Below are 22,371 nucleotides of genomic sequence, written 5' to 3'. Positions count from 1 at the left end.
CCTTTTCAGTTTCTTTCATCAATGTCTTATAATTTTCACTTTAAAGATCTTTCATCTCTTGGGTTAAATCATTCCTAAGGTATTTTATTTTTTGTTAACTATTATAAATGGGATTGCCTTTTTGATTTCTATTTCATATAATTTGCTATTGGTTTATAGCAGTGCTGCTGATTTTTGTATATAGATTTTGTATCCTGCAACTTTGCTGAATTCATTTATTCTAATGGGTTTTTTTTGGTGGAGCATTTGGGTGTTTATATGTTATTTTTACTCTCTTGATAGTGTTCTTTAATGTACAGAAGTTTTTGGTTTTGTAGGTGATGAGTATTTTTTTATTCCGTAAGTAATCATTTGCTCCATTCCAGGATGCAGTCAAGTTACTAGGAAACATTATAATCCTTCTAGGAACTGCTTTTAATATTAGATGAGTACAGAGCAGAGTTCAATCTAGTGCTAATTATTCCCCACTCCCAAGGCCTATTGGGCACCCCATTCAAAGCCTTGTGAATTCAGTTTTTCCATTCTGACTGGCACAAAAGCTGTTATTATTGGGTACTGTGTAATCAGTGGGTGTTGTTCCTGGTAATCCTTTTGGATTATTTTACCCCCTGTGGGATTGGGGTAGTTTTCTCACATGCATGCACTAATTGGTACTGTGTTGAATACTCAAGTGGGAATTCTTACATATCTGTAGGATTTATTTTCTGTGCTGCTGCTCTCCTCTCCAGTACTCTGTCCTATGAACTTTAAATAATTTTTATCTTCTCAGACTCAACTCTGTCTCCTTAACTCAGAGACTACCAACCTTAATCTGGGTTCTTCTTTCTACAGTGCAGCATGGAAACTCTCAGAGCAAGAATCTGAGGCAACCCTTGGAATCAATTCATTTGTTTCCAGTCTTTCAGAGATGATTCTTTTTTATTACCTTGAGTCTAAAATCTTTATAACATTTGTTTTATGTATTTTGTCTTTTTTGAAGAAACTTTTTTTTTGTGGTTGTTTCCAGCTGCTACTCCATCTTAACTAGAAGGCAAACTGTTTTAAATTGTATATATTTACTAGTAGCTCAAAGAAATCTGACTCCAGAGACTTCCCTGAACATGCAAATCCTCAGTTCTTTAGTCCTATTATCTTTGAAAGGTTACATATACAGATATATATATTTTGTTGTGTGTTAAATATTCAAATGTAATAGATAAATCTAATCATCTTGATTGTTCCTTTTGTTCACTTTCCAAACCTGTCCACCAAACTAAGTGGAAACCTTTGTCCCTCTACAAGGCAGCCTCAAATTATTCTTCTTTGTTGAACACAGGCGTTAGGGAATCTATTGTAGAGTGGCATGACTGATTCTGCTATCACCAACCTTCCACATTCAGGACACACCCTGGGTCTTCCCCAAAAATTTTATGGCTCCATTGTCCATAAACCTAAACCTTTAAAAATCATTGATGTGTATTTTCTGAACCTTTTTTTTTTTTTTTTTGGAGATTCTATTAGGTTTCCTGCCCACCATGAGTATTCTTTTCTTTTTGTTAGTTTTTTTCTGAAATTAAATCCCTGACATTTCAGACAGAAGTATTCTTCTAGTGTTTTTGACAGACATGTTTAGGTTCACCTTCCCCATGCTGTTCATGATATGGTATGACTATGATAATGTCCCATCTCAGTTATTGTCTTTCAAAATTAAACAGACCTCATTCATTCTTTATTTTATTATTATCATATAGCAACCTGTCCTTCTCTACATATACTAATCCCTGTGAACATTTTTCTTTCCATTCTATCTTAAGGTTTGGCCTCTTAAGCTACTATAATATTCCATATTATATCTCAAATATTTATATAATAGTATATCTGTGAAGTATAATATCATTCTTTTGACTTTCTTGAAAATTCCCAGTGTTTGTAAAAACTTTTTAATATAAGGAATGCAAATTTGATGTCTTCTGGAAATATTCTCATGTTCCTTTTAAGCTTGTACAATTAACTTAGCACATCACATTGTAAGTTATTTGTATCATTGCTTACCAAATTTACTCCATTATCTATATAAAAATGTGCCTAATTGGTATAATTTACTTTATAAATCCTTTTCCCCTTTGGTATAGAATTTAAACTACATTATAATTATATCCTGTATTATATTTCTCAACATCTATTATATTTCTGTAGTTTGGTTGTGAGGCATACTATGGAAAAAATCTTGACTCATACAGATAATTCTAAATGGCAACACATTTTAATAGCTCATTTTATAATCATAGATCATTATTTAATTAACTAATCCTCATGCTTAGTAGAATACTAATGGAAGCTTTCATTGTAAAGTTGACTCAATACAATATCAGACAAGTGCTCATATTTAACAAAAATATTTTTGAAAAGCATCTAATACTCACAGGTGCATAAATTATAATGCAATGTATAAATGTCTCTACTTGTTATGTTACAACTGATTATTTTAATATGAAAAGGCATAGTCAAACTGATATGCACAGTTTTAATTTTGTGTGAGGCAAGGCTTTGGCACATGTGCTATGGTTTTGTGCTTGTTTTAAAATGTTATATGAGCAGAAATGCATAGCCATGAATAAGAGGGGAGCTGTGACCTTTCTAATCATCAGTCTATCCAGAAGTACTTTATTATATACACAGAAGTGGCAGGAGAAAATTTATTTTTGGATTTGAGCATACACTAGTTGACTTGATAATACAAGTTAATGAGTAGGTGGTCTTCATCATTATGTATTTAATATATAGCATATTCAGGTGTGTTTTTTGTAGTTCTTAATTTTTATTTCAGCTTTTAAAAATGTTAAAATATTTAAAAATGATTTTTAAATTAAGTACTGGCAGAACTCCTGAAGTACCTCAGTATCCTAGAGTGCCAAAAAATACAGTTTCTAAATATTTATTATTTTTCTTTTGATAACTTCTTTTCCTTAGGTATGGTTATCTCCTGAAAAAATTCAAATGTACTTCAGTTAGAGATTCTTTTCCTTTACAAATAAACTGTAAGCATTTTCTCCAGTAGTTTAGACCAATGGTTTCTGTTAATTGTGGACCATTTTTCAGAAAAGTTTCATAAAGTATACTAGTATAGAGGTTAAATTTGATCATTTGTGGTTCTTTAGAAATCTCTAATGAATGTTGGGGATGAGTGCGTGAGTATTTTGGTGACAATTCCTCCATTCTTTGGTAGGGTGGCCAGAACTCAGGGCAGGTCATACCTTTTTAAAGGATAATTTTGATTTCTCATCTGTTTATTCAAAATTATTGACTGGATAGGATTCTGATTAAGGTAATTATATGCAGTTTGTAATTTGGGGGGTTAGAAATTACCGTGGTAGATTGAGCACATCTAACCCTTGGATTTTACAAGCCAAGTTAGGAATAAAAAACTACCTAATATCATTTAGATAAGTATTGACTCACAGAAATTGTTTAATCTCCTGATAGTCCTTTTCAATCTCTGATGGTAATCTTTCTTCTATGATCTTTCAATTGTCCCTGTCATCTTGCATATGTCACATGGTTTAATGAGAGTCATGAACCAAATGAGACTACATTATTTTGTGATGTTATATAAATTTTATGGGGAAAGAGTTTCATGAAATTGCATTCCAAATTATTAAAATTATAAATTGAAGTATGTATTATAAAATTGTAAGTTTAAATATAAAACAGTCCTATAATGTTAAAGATAAATTAGCATTTCAGAAAAAGTTTTGCTAAAAATGTATGTGGAGGGTGAATATGCAGTATGTGAAAACAAGCTTATACCTTTTCTTGTCTAGGGAAGGAATTTTACATGCACCTCCAGTAGTCAAGCATTCTGGTAGATAGATTCCTCTTTGTGTGATTTATGACTCCTGTCATAAGAGATACTGCTGTTTTTTTATAACAAAGTCTAAATTTCTATTCATGTCAAATCTATATAATGACCATATTTAGTAGAGTTTATGAGGTTTATCTTTTAATTCAAACCTTTTGTGTAATCTTGGAATGTACAAGTTTTTCCCAGTGGTATTTTCATTTGATTATAGCAGTATAATACAAAAGTCAAAGTTAATATGCTGAGATTATAGAAATGCTGACAAGTAGAGGTTCCCTAAATGTAGTTGAGACTTCATTAAACATTTGAATTCAAGCTGGTGTGCCAAAGCAAGAAACTCTGTAGCTACAGACAAATCACAGGAAGTATGGTTTTCCTATTGGTTTCTAGTGTTATTGATTGAGGGAAAAATAACTGGAGGCAAAAGATGAGCCAGACACCTGAACAGTGATAAATAGTGATCTAAATCTCATACCATTAAAGGTGGAAGAGTCTGAATACCAGGAAGTGCTTGTTAAATGTCTCCTCCTTAATCTATTTAGAAAGTCTGGCTTTTGAGTGCCCCTTCATTTTCCTTTCTTTTTTTTTTTAATTTTTAATTTTAATTAAAAATCATAAATTTACATAGGGCAATGTTGTTTGATTCATTTTGTTATTTTTTCCCCTTCCCCCCTCCCCTCCCACCCCTCTTTTCCCTCCATACATTCCTTTCTTCCTCATTCTTACCACCCTCCTTATCCCTAACCCTAAACCTAACCCTACCCCTAACACTAACCCCTCCTACCCCCAACCCCCGTATGTCCTCATCCGCTTATCAAAATGGATGAAATTGGAGGGTATCATTTTCCTTTCTTAATGCACTTACTAAATAAACCTTCTAAAACTTTTTGTGGTAAATCACAAGTATATACTGTGGTTTTCAACAATTGAAACATCCATTAGATTTTTATACTGGCTGTTAAATACAATAATCATTGGTTTATTCAAAGTGTTAAGAGGTCTGCCTATCTATTTCCATTTACTTTTTTTTTTTTTTTTTTTTTTATTGTAAACAAATGGGATACATGTTGTTTCTCTGTTTGTACATGGCGTAAAGGCATACCATTTGTGTAATCATAAATTTACATAGAGCAATGTTGTTTGATTCATTGTGTTATTTTTTTCCCTTCCCCCCACCCCTCCCACCCCTCTTTACCCTCTATACAGTAGTTCCTTCCTCTATACTTGCCCCCCTCCCTAACCCTAACTCTAACCCTTCCCTCCCCCCCATTATGTGTCAACCTCCACTTATTAGCGATATCATTCGTCCTTTGGCTTTTTGAGATTGGCTTATCTCACTTAGCATGATATTCTCCAATTTCATCCATTTGCCTGCAAATGTCATAATTTTATCATTCTTTATGGCTGAGTAATATTCCATAGTATATATATACCACAGTTTCTTTATCCACTCATCAATTGAAGGGCATCTAGGTTGGTTCCACAGTCTGGCTATTGTGAATTGAGCAGCTATGAACATTGATGTGGCTGTATTTCTGTAGTATGCAGATTTTAAGTCCTTTGGGTATAGGCCAAGGAGTGGGATAGCTGGGTCAAATGGTGGTTCCATTCCAAGTTTTCTAAGGAATCTCCACACTGCTTTCCATAGCGGCTGCACTAATTTGCAGCCCCACCAGCAGTGTATGAGTGTACCTTTCTCCCCACATCCTCGCCAACACCTGTTGTTGCTCGTATTCTTGATAATCGCCATTCTAATTGGGGTGAGATGGAACCTTAGGGTGGTTTTGATTTGCATTTCTCTTATTACTAGAGATGTTGAACATTTTTCCATATGTTTGTTGATTGCTTGTAGATCTTCTTCTGTGAAGTGTCTATTCATTTCCTTAGCCCATTTGTTGACTGGACTGTTTGAATTCTTGGAGTAGAGTTTTTTGAGTTCTTTATAGATTCTGGAGATTAGTGCTCTATCTGAAGTATGATTGGCAAAGATATTCTCCCACTCTGTAGGCTCTTTCTTCGCATTGCTGATAGTTTCCTTTGCTGAGAGAAAGCTTTTTAGTTTGAATCTATCCCAGTGGTTGATTCTAGCTTTTATTTCTTGTGCTATGGGAGTCCTGTTAAGGAAGTCTGGTCCTAGACCAACAAGATGAAGATTTGGACCTACTTTTTCTTCTATAATCTGCAGGGTCTCTGGTCTGATTCCGAGGTCCTTAATCCATTTTGAGTTTAGTTTCGTGCATGGTGAGAGATATGGGTTTAGTTTCATTCTGTTGCATATGGATTTCCAATTCTCCCAGCACCATTTGTTGAAGAGGCTATCTTTTCTCCATTGCATATTTTTGGCCCCTTTGTCTAGTATGAGAAAATTGTATTTATTTGGGTTTGTGTCCGTGTCCTCTATTCTGTACCATTGATCTACCTTTCTATTTTGGTACCAATACCATGCCGTTTTTGTTACTATTGCTTTGTAGTAGAGTTGAAGATCTGGTATTGCAATACCCCCTGTTTCACTCTTCCTGCTAAGGATTGCTTTAGCTATTCTGGGTTTCTTATTCTTCCAGATGAATTTCATAATTGCCTGCTCTATTTCTGTAAGGTACGTCATTGGGATTTTAATTGGAATTGCATTGAATTTGTATAGCACTTTAGGTAGTATGGCCATTTTGACAATATTAATTCTTCCTATCCAAGAACATGGAAGATCTTTCCATCTTCTAAGGTGTTCTTTAATTTCTTTCTTTAGTGTTGTATAGTTCTCATTGTAGAGGTCTTTCACCTCTTTTGTGAGATTGATTCCCAAGTATTTCATTTTTTTCGAGGCTATTGTGAATGGGGTAGTTTTCCTAATTTCTCTTTCTGAAGATTCATCACTTATGTATAAAAATGCGTTGGATTTATGGGCATTGATCTTGTAACCTGCTACTTTACTGAAATCACTTATGAGTTCTAAGAGTTTTCTGGTGGAATTTCCAGGTTCCTCTAAATATATAATCATGTCATCAGCGAACAGGGATAGTTTGAGTTCTTCTTTTCCAATTCGTATCCCTTTAATTTCTTTGGTTTGTCTAATTGCTCTGGCCAGAGTCTCAAGAACGATGTTGAATAGAAGTGGTGAAAGAGGGCATCCCTGCCTTGTTCCAGTTTTTAGGGGGAATGCTTTCAGCTTTTCACCATTTAGAATGATATTAGCCATGGGCTTAGCATAAATGGCCTTTACAATATTAAGGAATGTTCCCACTATCCCTATTTGTTCTAGTGTTTTGAGCATGAAGGGGTGCTGTATTTTATCAAATGCTTTTTCTGCGTCTATTGAAATAATCATGTGATTCTTGACTTTAAGTCTATTAATATGGTGAATTACGTTTATTGATTTCCTGATGTTGAACCAACCTTGCATCCCTGGGATGAAACCCACTTGATCATGGTGCACTATCTTTTTAATATGTTTTTGTATGCGATTTGCTAAAATTTTGTTGAGAATTTTTGCGTCGATGTTCATTAAGGATATTGGTCTGAAATTTTCTTTCCTTGATGAGTCTCTGTCTGGTTTAGGTATCAGTGTGATATTGGCTTCATAGAATGAGTTTGGGAGGGTTCCCTCCTCTTCTATTTTATGGAATACTTTGAGAAGTATTGGAATGAGCTCTTCCTTAAAGGTTTTGTAGAACTCGGCTGAGAACCCATCTGGTCCCGGACTTTTCTTTGTTGGTAGGCTTTTGATGACTTCTTCTATTTCAGTACTTGAAATTGGTCTATTTAAATTGTTTATGTCCTCCTCATTCAGTTTAGGCAATTCATATGTCTCTAGAAACCTGTTGATGTCTTCGAAATTTTCTATTTTGTTGGAGTATAGATTTTCAAAATAGCTTCTAATTATGTTTTGTATTTCCATCCTGTCTGTAGTGATATTTCCTTGTTCATTCCGAATTTTAGTGATTTGGGTTTTCTCTCGTCTTCTCTTTGTTAGTGTGGCTAAAGGTTTATCAATTTTGTTTATTTTTTCGAAGAACCAACTATTTATTTTGTCAATTTTTTGTATTGTTTCTTTTGTTTCAATTTCATTGATTTCAGCTCTGAGTTTAACAATTTCCTGTCTTCTACTACTTTTGGTGCTGTTCTGTTCTTCTTTTTCTAAGGCTTTGAGCTGTAGTGTTAGGTTGTTTATTTGTTGAGTTTTACTTCTTTTATTAAATGCGCTCCATGAAATAAATTTCCCTCTAAGTACTGCTTTCATAGTGTCCCAGAGGTTTTGATATGATGTTTCTTTGTTCTCATTTACCTCTAAGAATTTTTTAATTTCCTTCTTAATATCTTCTGTTATCCATTCATCATATAATAGCATATTGTTTAACCTCCAGATGTTGGAATAGTTTCTGTGTTTTACTCTTTCATTTATTTCTAACTTCAATCCATTATGATCTGATAGAATACATGCTAGTGTCTCTATCTTCTTGTATTTGCTAACATTAGCTTTGTGGCATAATATATGGTCTATTTTAGAGAAGGATCCATGTGCTGCTGAGAAGAAAGTGTATTCACTCTTGGTTGGATGGAATATTCTATAAATGTCCGTTAAGTCTAAATTATTGATTGTGTTGTTGAGATCTATGGTTTCTTTGCTCAATTTTTGTCTGGAAGATCTGTCCAGTGGTGAGAGCGGCGTGTTAAAATCACCTAGTATTATTGTGTTGTGGTCTATTTGGTTTCTGAAATTGAGAAGGATTTGTTTGACATACATAGATGAGCCACTGTTTGGGGCATAGATGTTTATGATTGTTATATCTTGCTGATTTATGCTTCCCTTAAGCAGTATGAAATAACCTTCTTTATCCCTTCTGACTAACTTTGGCTTGAAGTCCACATTATCGGAAATGAGGATGGATACTCCAGCTTTTTTGCTGAGTCCATGTGCATGGTATGTTTTTCCCCATCCTTTCACCTTTAATCTATGGGTATCTTTTTCTATGAGGTGAGTCTCTTGCAGGCAACATATTGTTGGATCTTTCTTTTTAATCCAGTCTGCCAGTCTATGTCTTTTGATTGATGAATTCAGGCCATTAACGTTCAGGGTTATTATAGAGAAATGATTTGGTTTCCCGGTCATTTGGTTCATTTTTAAAATTTTGTTTATTTATTTGTTTGACACAACTTGTTTCCTCCTTTATTTGACAATTCCTTTAGGATAATTCCTCCCTTTGCTGATTTGCTTCTTTGTTTTTCATCTCTTCCTCATGGAATATTTTGTTGAGAATGTTCTGTAATGCTGGCTTTCTTTTTGTAAATTCTTTTAGCTTTTGTTTATCATGGAAGGATTTTATTTCATCGTCAAATTTGAAGGTAAGTTTTGCTGGGTATAAGATTCTTGGTTGGCATCCATTTTCTTTCAGGGCTTGAAAAATGTTGTTCCAGGACCTTCTAGCTTTTAGGGTCTGGATTGAAAAATCTGCTGATATGCGTATTGGTTTCCCCCTGAATGTAATTTGGTTCTTTTCTCTCACAGCCTTTAAAATTCTGTCTTTATTTTGTATGTTAGGTATTTTCATTATAATGTGCCTTGGTGTGGGTCTGTTGTAATTTTGTGTATTTGGAGTCCTGTAAGCCTCTTGAACTTGATTTTCCATTTCATTCTTCAGATTTGGGAAATTTTCTGATATTATTTCATTGAATAGGTTGTCCATTCCTTTGGCTTGTTTCTCTAGGCCTTCCTCAATCCCAATAATTCTTAAATTTGGCCTTTTCATGATATCCCATAGTTCTTGTAGATTCTGTTCATGATTTCTTACCATCTTCTCTGTTTGTTCAGCTTTGTTTTCAAGGTTAAATATTTTGTCTTCAATGTCTGAGGTTCTGTCTTCCAGGTGTTCTATCCTATTGGATATGCTTTCTATGGAGTTCTTAATTTGGTTTATTGTTTCCTTCATGTCAAGGATTTCTGTTTGGTTTTTTTTCAATATCTCTAACTCTTTATTGAAATGATCTTTTGCTTCCTGTATTTGCTCTTTTAACTGTCGATTGGTGCGATCAATCAATGCTTGCATTTGCTCTTTCATCTCATCATTCAATGCTTGCATTTGCTCTTTCATCTCCTCGTTTGCTTCTCTGATCATTTTAATTATGTACATTCTGAACTCCTTTTCTGTCATTTCTTCTGCCATGCTGTCATTGGGTTTTATTGATGTAACATCTAGATTTGTTTTCAGCATTTTCTTTCCTTGTTTTCTCATGTTGTTCAGATATCAGTGGACCGCTGAGATATTGCAGATTTCCTCTGTTGATTTACAATGACCCTGAAGATTTCTATATATATCCCCTCTTAGCCTTCAGTAGGCTGAAGTCTTGGAGGAGGTTGATAATGCGGTGCTCCACAAGGAAGCTGCCTCTCTAGGAGTGGTGGCCTTCAGGTGGGGTATATTCCCTGCTAGTGGGCAGAGGTGCCTCCACTTGTTGACCAATGGTCATCCAAAGGGGACCTAGGCTGTGGGCTGAGGCAAGGCCTGTTTGGGCCTGAGCCTCTGGTTTTACCGTCCTTGTGGGAAACCTCACCCAGCAGGGAAGACTCACCCGGTGGGGAGGTCTCGCTGGTCAGTTTCCTCCTAGAGGTTCCCCTCAATTTACATCTACTGCCTGGGCTGGGCTGCCTTCCTCTGCAAAGTTTCCAGGGGCCCGGCCCTACCTCCTGGGCCTGGGAGCCTCACCCTTCGCAGATGAATCTCCTTAGGCTGCCCCTCCTCAGAGAATTTGCCCATAGGCCTGGAACCTTCGCTCCGCCCTAAGCCTGTCTCTGTGCGGCTCTTCCACCCAGAAGCCTCCTAGATCCTGGGACCCTGTTCTGCACCTAATCGCCTGGCTGCGTGGCCCCTCCTCTGAGCAGCCACCTGTGGCCCCGAACAATCGCTCTGAGTCCCAGAGACCCGCCACAGGCCTCTTCCTCCAGACAGCTGCCCAGTATGCCGGTGCGGTCACTAGGAGTCCAAGAAACTCACTTCGTGCCTCCTCCTCCCACCAACCACCCGTAGCCCGGGGCAATCAATCACTCCGAGTCGAAGTGACCCTGCCTGTTCCTCCTCCTTCTCCAGATAACCCCCCGGGTGTTCAGGAGCAGTCCCTCTGAGTGGCTCTGAATCCACGTGACCCGCTGCACGGGTCCTCTGGGCCACCGCCCGGAGCTCTGGTGTGGTCCCTCAAGACCAAGCGTCCCACCACGCTTCTCCTCCAGGCAGCCCCCCTGTGTTCAGGAGCTGTCACTTTAAGACCAAATAACTCACCACTCGCCTTCTCCTCTGAGCAGCCGCCTGGAGCGCTAATGCAGTCACTGCGAGTCCAAAGGACCCGCCGCGCTCCTTCTCCTCCTTCTCCTACTCCTCCGGGCAGGCCCCGGGGTTCAGAAGTGGTCAGGGTCCAAACAGCTCGCCACGCAGCCCCTTCTCTGGCAACCGCCTGTAGTTCCCGTATAGTCGCCCGAATCCAAGCGGCTGCTCCTCTTCCTCCTCGTCCTCAGGGCAGGCCCCGGGGTTCAGAAGCGTCGTTCTGATTCCAAACAGCTCGCCGCGCGGCTTCTCCTCTGGCAACCGCCTGCAGCTCTGGCACAGTCTCTCCGAATCCAAGTGGCCACACTCCTCTCCTCCTCCTCAGGGCAGGCCCCGGTGTCCTGAGTCCACACAGTTCTCCCCGCCTCTCCTCCCCCGGGCAGCCGCCGGAGCCCCAGTGGCTGCTCCGAGTCCCAGCGCTGTGCCGACAGGCCTCCTCTATGGCGCTCCAGCGGGGGGAGGGGCGTCTCGCCGGCAGTTCTACTTCACAAAGTTTCCTGCGTTCCGGGACCCCCGTCCCATCCGGGATGCCCCCCCAGGGGGTGAGAGTCACCCGGCTACTTTGAGTTGGTCCCTAGCGTCTCAATATCTCCTCTCTTGAATCCTGAGTTCTGGAGCAACACGTAATGCAGCCACCCTCTAGGCCGCCATCTTGAAAACCCATCTCCATTTACTTTTGAATTGTAGTCAGGACATTTAGTTGTTAAATATGCAGTATAGGAACACCAGTTTATACCTTTTCTTGTTTAGGAAAGGAATTTTATATACCTCCAGTAGACAAGAATTCTTGTAGACAGATTCCTCTTTGTGTGAGCTTGAATCTTCTGGTCCCCAGTTTTCTTAGACATAAATGGGGCAATCCAATGAATGACACATCTATCTTGTTTTTAGGGTTAGCTTTATATTTTGCTTTCTTTCTCTCTTTTTAAAAAATATTTCCTGCAATTTTAGGGCCCAAATATCTATCTTGATGGTTCACGAACATTTTCTGTAAAGGGCCAGGGACTAAATAATTTGGGCTTTGTGGGCTATAGGCTTCTGTCACAGTTACTCAAGTCTATTGATATATTGGATATATTGCCATAGATAGTACATGAATAAGAAAGCAGTAGTAAAATTTTTTAGTAAAATTTATATTTACAAAAATAGGCAGGGACATTTCTGGAAAGAATATATACAGTTGTCTGGCAAGTGAAGGAAAAAGTGCTCACCATTATTAATCATTAGGGAAGTACAAATAAAAGTCACTTCACACCACAAAAGGATATCTGTAATTAAGAAATATGAAAAATAACAAGTGTTGAGAAAGATTCAGAGAAATTGGAGTCCTATTATTTTGCTGGCTAGAATGTAAAATGATAAAGATACTGTGGAAAGCACTTTTGCAATTTGCCATAGGATCCAGCAATTCTACTCTAATGTATATATCCATAAGAGTTGAAAGCAGATATTCAAACAAACAACTGTCCACGGATATTTGTAGTATTCACGATTGCCAAAAGGTGGAAATGATCCAAATATCTGTCACTGGATCAGTGGATAATCAAATTGTAGCATACCCATACAGAGGAGTATTATTCCATAATGTAAAGGAATGAAGTACTGATTCATAACTGTGATATTAATAAACATTAAAATCAGTCCAAGCAAAAGAAGCCAGACAAAAGTTCCACATGTATGATTTCATCAATATGAAACATCCAGAATATATAAATCCATAGAGACAGCATATTAGTGCTTTCAAGAGTCTAGGTAGAGGTCAATTAGGAATAGGGAATGGCTGCTTAGTGGACATGAGGTCTCCTTTGGGAGTGATAAAAATGTTTTGGAATTATTATAGGTGATGGTTGCCTAACATTTAGTAACTACATGTTACTAAATTGTACACTTAAAAATGTTTAGTTTTATGTTATGAATTTCACCTCAAAACAAAGATAGCTTACACGATTGACCATAGTTTACTGACCTCTGCTCCACTCAATACACGGATGCCTTCCATCTTCTATCTTTGTGAATTCTTTTAGTCTCTGATACCATTGTGGTTATTTAAGAATATTTCATGAAGTAGTAGAGAGAGATTTTATTACTATGGTGCAACTTGACTACCAACTGATAAAACATGGAACACCAATTTTTTTCTGTTAGGGCTTTGCAAGTCACTTTAGTATTTGTGGTTTAAAGACAGAAATAAAACTTGTGGCTACTTCTCTTACAAATAAGATTTAACTATCCATATATGTATAGGTATGCACATATATGTATGTGTATGTGCATTGCTCAAAAAGAATTCTATACCTAACCCTTAGTCCCTATAACATTTTAAATCCCCACACAATATCTCTAAGAGTACTTACTTATTATTAGGCCAAATCTAGCTCATTGCTTGTTTTTATAGATAAACATTTATTGGCAGCAGTGTTGAGATATAATTCACAAACCATGTAATTCACCTATTTATGTTGTCCAGTTCAGTTATTTTTAACATATTCATGGAGTTGTACACCCATTACCATAATCAATTTTAGAACATCTTCATCACTCTAACAAGAAACTCCATGCCCATTAGCAGTCACTCCCCATTTTCCGTGAATGTCCCCTATCCCACTTTCTATCTCTATATATTTGCCAGTGATGGACATTTCATGTAGATGGAATTATATAATATGCCATCTTTTGGGACTGACCTCTTTCACTTATCATTGTGTTTACAAGGTTCATTCATGTTGTAGCCTATATCAGTCCTTAATTTCTTTCTATGTCTGTACATTTCATACATTTTATTTATGTACTAGTCAATGGGCATTTAGGTTGTTTCCATCTTTTGGTCATTATTAGTAGTACTTCCATGAACATCCATGTACAAATTTTTTGTGTGGACATGAATTCACTTGTCTTGAGTATACAACTTTAAGTAGAATTACTGAGTCATGTAGTAACTGTTTAACCTTTTGTTATCCAACGACCAGCAGTTTATGAGAGCCCAATTTCTCCACAACCTCACTAACACGTTATTATCTGTCCATAAATGTTTTCATTAAAACACTACCATCCTCAATCATTTCCATATTGTCTATCGCTACCTTTGCAGTACACCTATAGAGTTGGGTAGTTACAACAGAGAGACTGTGTTATTCACAAAGTCCCAAATATTGACTAATTGGATCTTTACAGAAAAAGTTTTCCAACTGTTACTGTGGAGGTATTCTTATTACATTAAAGTTAATCATGTTTTGAATGTCTTAGGGAAGTCTTCTAATTAGAGGAATTATCTTGTGTACACTTTTTTCTTTGTATGGCTCCTAAGTGACCTAAAGACACTTAAAACAAAATTTACCTTTATGATCAGGATACTAGATATATAATTGTATTTGTTATACAGAAATTCTTTGATTAAAAAATAGAAGGTAAGCAGCCAGGTGCAGTGGTGCATGCCTATAATCCCAGCAGCTCGGGAGGCTGAGGCAGGAGGATTGTGAATTGAAAGCCAGCCTCAGCAATTTAGATGGGCCCTAAGCAACTCAGTGAGACCCTGTCTCTAAATAAAATATTAAAAATGGCTTAGGAGTGGCTCAGTGGTAAAATACCCCTGAGATCCATCCCTGGTACCAAAAAGAAAAAAAAGGGAAATTATTGTCATAGTTTAATCATCAAAGTCTTCATGACAAATAGTAAAAATACCAAAAAGGTAAGTATAGTAGCAAAATATTAAATACCAGTAACCCTCCTTGATGGCCCAGAACATGTAAAATATATATCTTAGAGTATCATAGCACAGGGAGGGGAAGATTACATTTGTAAATTAATAATGGAGTGAGGAGGGAGTTTAGAGGGAAAAGACATGGGGGATAAGGCAGGTGCTAAATATTGGAAGAATCTGCAGTGTTCTCTTTGTTCCCAGAAGTACCTACAGCCAAGTCAACTCCTGGCTTGTTTTCCAGCAAGGAAGCCAAATATGAACTTGAATGGTTAGAGATAGTGAAAGCTGGTATCAGGACCATTTCTATTGCTTGATAAAGAAAAAGGATTGTGCATGAAGAATGCCATCATGATAAGGATTGGATAGGTGAGGGAAGAGTAGAAAGTTCAATCAGTCATGCATAAAATTTGATTTTTTTGCCCCCCAAACAATTGAATGATTGTTATCAATTCTGTTTAGACAAATTACATTAAATATTCTAGAAAACATTGAACAGCTACTAAGGAGACTTGGACTTAAGGAAAGGGAGGGGTTAAGGATCCTTGCCTAAAGTTATTTTGGTCTTGCGTGGCCACACAAATGTGTAGCTTAGCAACTGTATTCAACTGCAAGGCACATTAGAGCTGTTTTGTGCGATTATATAGTGGTATTTTTTTATGCAGAGCCAATTTCATTATGGAGGAGCTTTATTCCTGGAGGATTTGTTAATCGAGGTGTCTTAGGGATAGTCTATTTAAAATATATTGCAATAAATTGCAGACCTAGGCTAGGGAGCAGGCCCGTAGAGCACATGGTGCCTGGCTTCTCTGTTGTGAATTAACTGACAAAAGGATCTTTGAAGTTTGAAGCTAATCAAGGACTGGGAGACTGAAAAACTTGATAAAGAATATAAAATACAATTTACCCGGGCTCTCAAACTATTACTAGAACAAAACAACACATATACATATACTCAAGAGGAAAAGAGGTTTAAGTAACTGACATGGGATATTTTTTCCTTTCCTCACGTGTACTACAGGGTTACTTCTTATGTAGAATTAATTGAGACCACATTCATTAATTATTTTCTATGGATCATTCATTCACCACATCACAAAATAGCCATTTTCTTCAGACTCTGAAAGTTACTTTCATAAGTATGAAGTATAAATGTAACTTTTTATTAATTAATAACTATAGAATAAGAATTAAGGGGTGGGGTTTTAGCTCAGTGATTGAGTGCTTGCCTAACACATGTGAGGCCCTAGGTTCAATCCGCAGCACCACATAAAAATAATAAATAAAATAAAGGAATCATGTCTGTCTACAACTAAAAAATGTATTTAAAAATTAATATCAGTGTATGTCAGACATAAGTTCCATTAAAATTAAACCTACTTGGGTTAGATGTAAATAGAATCATTGGAATTAAAAGTTTAAATAAATAACTGAAATATTTCTTATTTGATTAAATAGGTATGGTTACCTGGAGTAGTTCAAAGATCTTGGATCGGTTTGCATGACAGAAGAGATGTTGGGTGATTTAGGGTGGGAAATACAATCTGTTCTTGTTTCTTAGCAGAACCAGACAGAGTTAGCAGCAGAATGACCAAACGAGGATTTATGAAATCAGCAGAGATTTTGGGTGATGAAGGTATCTTAGATTCCTTGGGGCAAATGAATGCTCTAGACCAGCCATCTCTATTTCCTTTTAGCTATCTACTATCACCATTCTATTAAAACCATTGTCAAAGTCATTTCAGGCTAAATTCCAAACCCACTGGCCTTTATTCAATTCTTATTCTTCATGTATGTGATGTACCTTCTCAAAATTGTTCCTTGCTCTCAGTAGTACTATGCCATTCCTATCTTGCCTTCCACTATTTTATTAATGTTCTTTCTTTATCCCTCCTTGGCTCTCTTTTCCTTTTTTCTGTATTCATTCTTTTTTAAGACCATCTACTTTTCAGGTTATACTTACATAGTATCTTGTCATAGCTTTTAGAAAGCAGACGGGCAATCTACTAAAATAGTTTACCATCCCAAGTGGTGGATGCCAACTCTTTGCTAAATAAAGAGGGAAAATCAAGGCAGAGAGGCACTTTTTAATTTGGTAAATGTCAAAAATAATAATCTTGAGTCCAACATGAACCTAGGTTTCTAATTCTCAGTCCTCTTTTAAAACCTTATAGATGTTTACTAGGTTTATTCTACCAGCACATCTTGAGGACTTAAATTACCAGTTCTCAAAACCCCTAGTAGATCAGATTTATGAGTATTCACATGAATTTGGGGAATAAAAATGTATAATGAAACCTAGTAATTTAGTACAGGAACTATGCCATGAGAAAACATTTCAAGTCCCTTTTGTCAAAATTTGTGTGTGAGACAGAATGTGTTCATATTCTACTTTTATCCATTTAGTTGCTTTACTACATAGGTTATTTAAACATAATTCAGTAGATAGCACATTAATTAAGAAGAACATCCAGTGCATGACCAAGTCAGTGACTGAAACAGCCTGCTGCTTGGAGTCTCTCAATATATGTAGCATACCGTGTATATGTAGTAAGACCATTTGGGTCCCAAAGTATTACAAAACAAAGGATGAATCACCTGGAAACCATCATTTGTTATTATTGTTCTCAGGTTCATATGTTTTTACAGAATAATATGTTTCACATGAACCAGTGTCTGTCTTTTTGTGAAATAGAGCAAAGCTTGTAGATGGCCTGCTCCACACCATCATATTTACATATACCATCAATGCTGTTTACCTGCAGTTCAAAGGATCTTGTAGAATTCTTGGATAAATTATAAATTTTGACAGTCTGAAATTTTCTCATGATGTATTTGTTTACTTAACAAATGCTCTAAATGTGTATAATATTTTCACACAAAACACCCCTCGAAACAGGCAATTGAAGCACTTATCATAATAAGCGAAATAGAGTTTTGCTTTTCACTTGGATAAAATATTGCTCTTGTAAGGACACATATGCTTATATTTCACTTATGGGAGGTAAGATATGCATTATTTAAGCTTTTTTGTGATAGAGAACATAGAGAAACATTAGTATAATGGTCACTGCATGTATGTACACATCACTAGGCTTCAACAAATATCAATCCATGGTCATTTTTTAAACAAAATTTGAATTCACAAAATTGAAAGATACATCATACCTAAGAACTTGATAGAATTTAGTGGTACTTTGGAAAGGCCTGGAGATAGGAATAAGAAAATTAGTAACAAAATATTTATATATTGATGCCAAGTCCCTTTTAAAGTACTTTGCTTGTGTTACTTACATAATTCTCACAACTCACGATTTTGTGGGAACTATATTATTACAATTTTTCAAATTAAAAAAACATGGGGCACAGAGAGGTAAAGTATGTCTAATGTACCCAGCTTGTAAGTGACAAGGTTAGGATTTGTTCTCAAGAAACGTGGCTCCAAAATTTCATATACTTAATCACCATAACATGGATAAGATGGGGAAAATAAATGTGATATCCAGTTGAAAGTCAAACAAATTAAAGTTGTATTCCTGAAATTATAATGTATGTCATTAGGCAAATAGTACTTTTATAAAAATTTGATTAACATAACCTTTCAGGGCTAATATCTGTTTCATAAATACAGTATCTGTAGATTATAAGGGAATTAAATTAAGATGGTGGAAATCTTATATAAGTTTTATTTTGCATTCCATCATACCATATCATTTTTATTAGGTAAGATTAAATTTTTTGGTTGGTTGGGGTACTAGGGACTGAACTGAAGAGTGTTTAACCCCTGAGCCACATTTACAACCATTTTTATTTTTTATTTTGAGACAGGATCTCACTAAGTTGCTTAGTCTGGCCTCAAACTTGCAATCCTCCTGCCTCAGCCTCCCAATTCAATGGGATTATACGCGTGTGCCACCATGCCCAGCATAGATAAGATTCTTTTGGCTAAAAATAATGAAATATAACTCTAAATATCTTTTTTTGTACCAGGGATTCAACTCAGGGGTGCTACATCCACTAAGCTACATCCCCGGCCCTTTTTGTTTTATTTTTAATTAATTATTTATTTATTTAGACAGGGTCTCACCAAGTTGCTTAGGGCCTCTCTAATTTTCTGAGGCTGGTTTTGAATTTTCTACAATCCTCCTGCCTTAGTCTCCACAGGCACTAGGATTACAGGTGTGCACCACCATGCCTAGCTCTAACTGGCTTTTTAAAATGGTTTTCATTATCTTTTATAATTTACCAGTCAGATGGTTCTTGGGTTAAGAAATTCCTAGGCCAAGTGATGCCATCAAGGACGAGGTACTTTCCATCTTTCTCTTTTATCATCTCTTGCATCTTGCTTTTTGCTTTTAAATTTGCTCCCTAATGATTGAAAGATTTTTCCTGCAGCTTCAGTTATTATGTCCTTATACAATTGTATCCATAGTTAGTATATTAGTGTTTTCTAAGACCATTCCCAGGTCCAGAGATTCACTAAGATGACTCATCAGCATACTCATGGCTATGATTTATTATAGCAAAGACATGGAAAGTAAAAATCTGCAAAGGGAAAAGATACATGGCATGATCTTTCAAGAGTCCTCTCCTATTGGAGTTACATAGGGCACCCTTAATTCCCCCAGCATCAAAATTGCAGCAACATGTGTGCAATATTTCTGCCCATAGAAGCCCATTGGAGACTCAGCACCCAGGGTTTTCACTAGGGGCTTGTCATGTAGGCACATTCTGCCTAGCACATATCCAAATTTCAGCTCTCCCAAAAGAAATGTAGGTGTCCCACATAAAGCACATTGTTTGTACAAGCAGTCCAGGCACAATAGGCCATCCTTACCAGTTAGGGGATGTAGGAATCACATCCAAAACCAAAATTCTCAGGTGCCAGAAGTGCGAGACTTGTAGGCAGACCTTTCTAAGGATACTAATCCCAGACCTGCTGTGTTAACTGTTTTATGCACAAGTTAGGAAAATCTTTCTTAGAAGTACAGCTGTCTGGAAGACAATACCATTTGTTAATTTTGAAACACTTACCCATACACTAGCTGAAAAAGAATTTGGAAAATTTTGTGGTTTTAGCCTCTCATGGGTTTTTATCATTCAGGAAAGAACAAGGGATGGGTTAGAGAAAACAGTTTGCCTGCTGAGTGGAGACTACCGGTTGTTGCCATTGAAACGTCTTTATGTGTATGGTGGTAAGGGGTTCACTATTTGAGTCTGGCGCCTTAGATCACTCGGCCATCCTGACACGCCGGGGTTCACTATTTGAACTTGTCCTTGCTGCATTTATCCAGTCAACAAATATTTATTGAATGCTTTTCACTTATAAATGCTTGGATGAACGGTAGTTAACTGGGCAAGGAAGGGGATGAAAAAGAAATTTCTGGACAGAAGAAAGAGTAGCATAAAAAAAAAAAAAACAATGTATATTCAAAAGACTAAAATACCGATATGGCAACCAGAGAGAAAAAGGAGAGGAAAGGTTTTTAAAAAAGAGGTGAGATGTAGGCAGATGTATGACTACAGGACATTGTACAGTATAGTAGTGAGGATTTTACTCTTTGGCTTAATAATGGCAGAAAACCATTGAAGGACTTTAAATAGGGATATTTCCATCAGCTTCACATTTTGGGGGGTGAAGGGTAGCAAAGATTGAGCTCAGGGGCACTCAACCACTGAGTCACTTCTCCAGCCCCCTTTTAATATTTTATTAGAGACAGGGTCTCCCTGAGTTGCCAAGTGCCTTGCTGATTTGCTTAGTGCTTCATTAGGTTGCTGAGACTGGCTTTGAACTCTTGATTCTCCTGCCTCAGCCTCTGTAGTGGCTGGGATTACAGACATGCACCACCATACCCAAGTTCACATTTAAATTAGTTTAACTGTTGTTTGGAAATAATTTAAATTCACAAGAAATTTCAAAAACAGTACAAAGAGTTCCAGCATAACCTTTTACCCATATTCCCCCAATAATAGCATCTTTAGTAATCATATTAAAATTGTCAAAACCAGAAGGTATACATTGATACAATGCTATAAACCAAAATACAGACTTTTATATTTTACCAGGTAGTTGTGAATTTTTAAGAAAATCCTTCTGGCCTCAGTATAGAGAATGTTATAAAGAACTAGAGTGGACTTGAGGAGACCAGTAAGGAGGCTATTGCAGTAGATGAGGTGAGATCATGGTGGCTCTGTTGTCAGTAACAATACTAAAAATTAGATTCTGTAGATATTTAGGAGATAAAATAAATAGGACTAGGTAATTCATTAGATGGGATGATGAGAGGAAAAGTGAAGGATGGCTTTTAGGTTTCTGGCTTGGAGAACTTTATAGAAGGTGGTTCTTGCTACTGAGATAAGGATTAGATTTGTTTGTATATGGAAGGGTGAAGATCAGAAGCTCACCCTTGGATAGCCAAGTAGAGCTGTTGAATATACCATTGAATATGTAACTCCAGAGTTCAGAAGGGAGATTCATAAAATTCTTCTTTTAATTTGTTCTTTTTAGATATATTCAGCAATAGAGTGTATTTTGATATATTACACATACATGGAATATACCCTTTTCTAACTAGGATCCCATTCTTGTGGTTGTACATGATGTGGAATTACACTGGTAGTATATTTATATATCAACATAGAAAAGTTGTGTCAAATTCATTCTACTATGTTTCCTATTCCCATCCCCACTCACTTCCCTTCAGTCCCCTTTGTCTAATTCACGGAACTTCTATTTTTCCCTCCCCCCTTTATTGTGTGTTAGCATGCACATATTGGAGAGAACATTCAGTCTTTGTTTTTTTGGCATTGTATTAATTCACTTAGCATGATGGTCTCCAGATCAATTCATATACTGGCAAAGTCATAAAGCCATTCTGTTTATACCTGAGTTATATTCCATTGCATATATGTACCACATTTTCTTTATCAATTCATCTGTTGAAGGGCACTTAGGTTGGCTCCATACCTTAGCTATTGTGAATTGAGCTACTATAAACATTGATGTGGCTGTGTTACTGTAGTATGCTGATTTTAAGTCCTTTGGGTATGTACCAGGGAGTGGGCTAACTGGGTCAAATGGTGGTTCCATTCCAAGGATTCTGAGGAATCTCCATTCTGCTTTCCAGAGTGGTTGCACCAGCAGTGTATGAGTATACCTTTTCCCCCACATCCTCACCAACATGTCTTGTTACTTGTATTCTTGATAATTGCCATTCTGACCGGAGTGAGATGGAATGTCAGTGCATTTTAATTTGTGTTTCTCTAATTGCTAGAGTTGTTGAACATTTTTCATGTATTTGTTGATCACTGGTATTTCTCCTTCTCTGAAGTGCCTGTTCAGTTCCTTTCCCATCTATTGATTGAGTTATTATTTTGGGGGGGGAGGTGTTAAGGTTTTTGAGTTCTTTGTATATCCTGGAAATTAACCCCTTATCTGAGGCACTGATGGTAAATATTTTCTCCCATTCTACAGGCTCTATCTTCACATTCATAATTGTTTCTTTGCTGAGAAGAAGCTTTCTAGTTTGATA

The 22,371-nt window shown here is 36.8% G+C and overlaps 1 protein-coding gene and 1 long non-coding RNA gene across 7 annotated transcripts in view; one reads left to right on the top strand and one right to left on the bottom strand.

The window, feature by feature from the left end:
- The window catches only part of EDA (ectodysplasin A), a 374,177-nt gene that overhangs the window by 151,441 nt on the left and 200,365 nt on the right, over positions 1-22,371 (top strand). The gene's annotated exons all lie outside the window — the stretch shown is intronic.
- On the bottom strand, positions 4,684-21,973 carry LOC306651941. The gene is made up of 3 exons (XR_013761246.1): positions 20,111-21,973; positions 11,806-20,056; positions 4,684-4,846 (listed from the first exon to the last, which is right to left on the bottom strand). It is a non-coding gene; the product is annotated as an uncharacterized lncRNA (long non-coding RNA).

Source organism: Sciurus vulgaris (genome assembly GCF_902686455.1).
Source record: "Sciurus vulgaris genome assembly, chromosome: X".
Classification (NCBI taxonomy): Eukaryota; Metazoa; Chordata; class Mammalia; order Rodentia; family Sciuridae; genus Sciurus; species Sciurus vulgaris.
The sequence above is the reverse complement of the archived record's forward strand: the minus strand, read 5'-3'. Positions and strand labels throughout refer to the sequence as shown.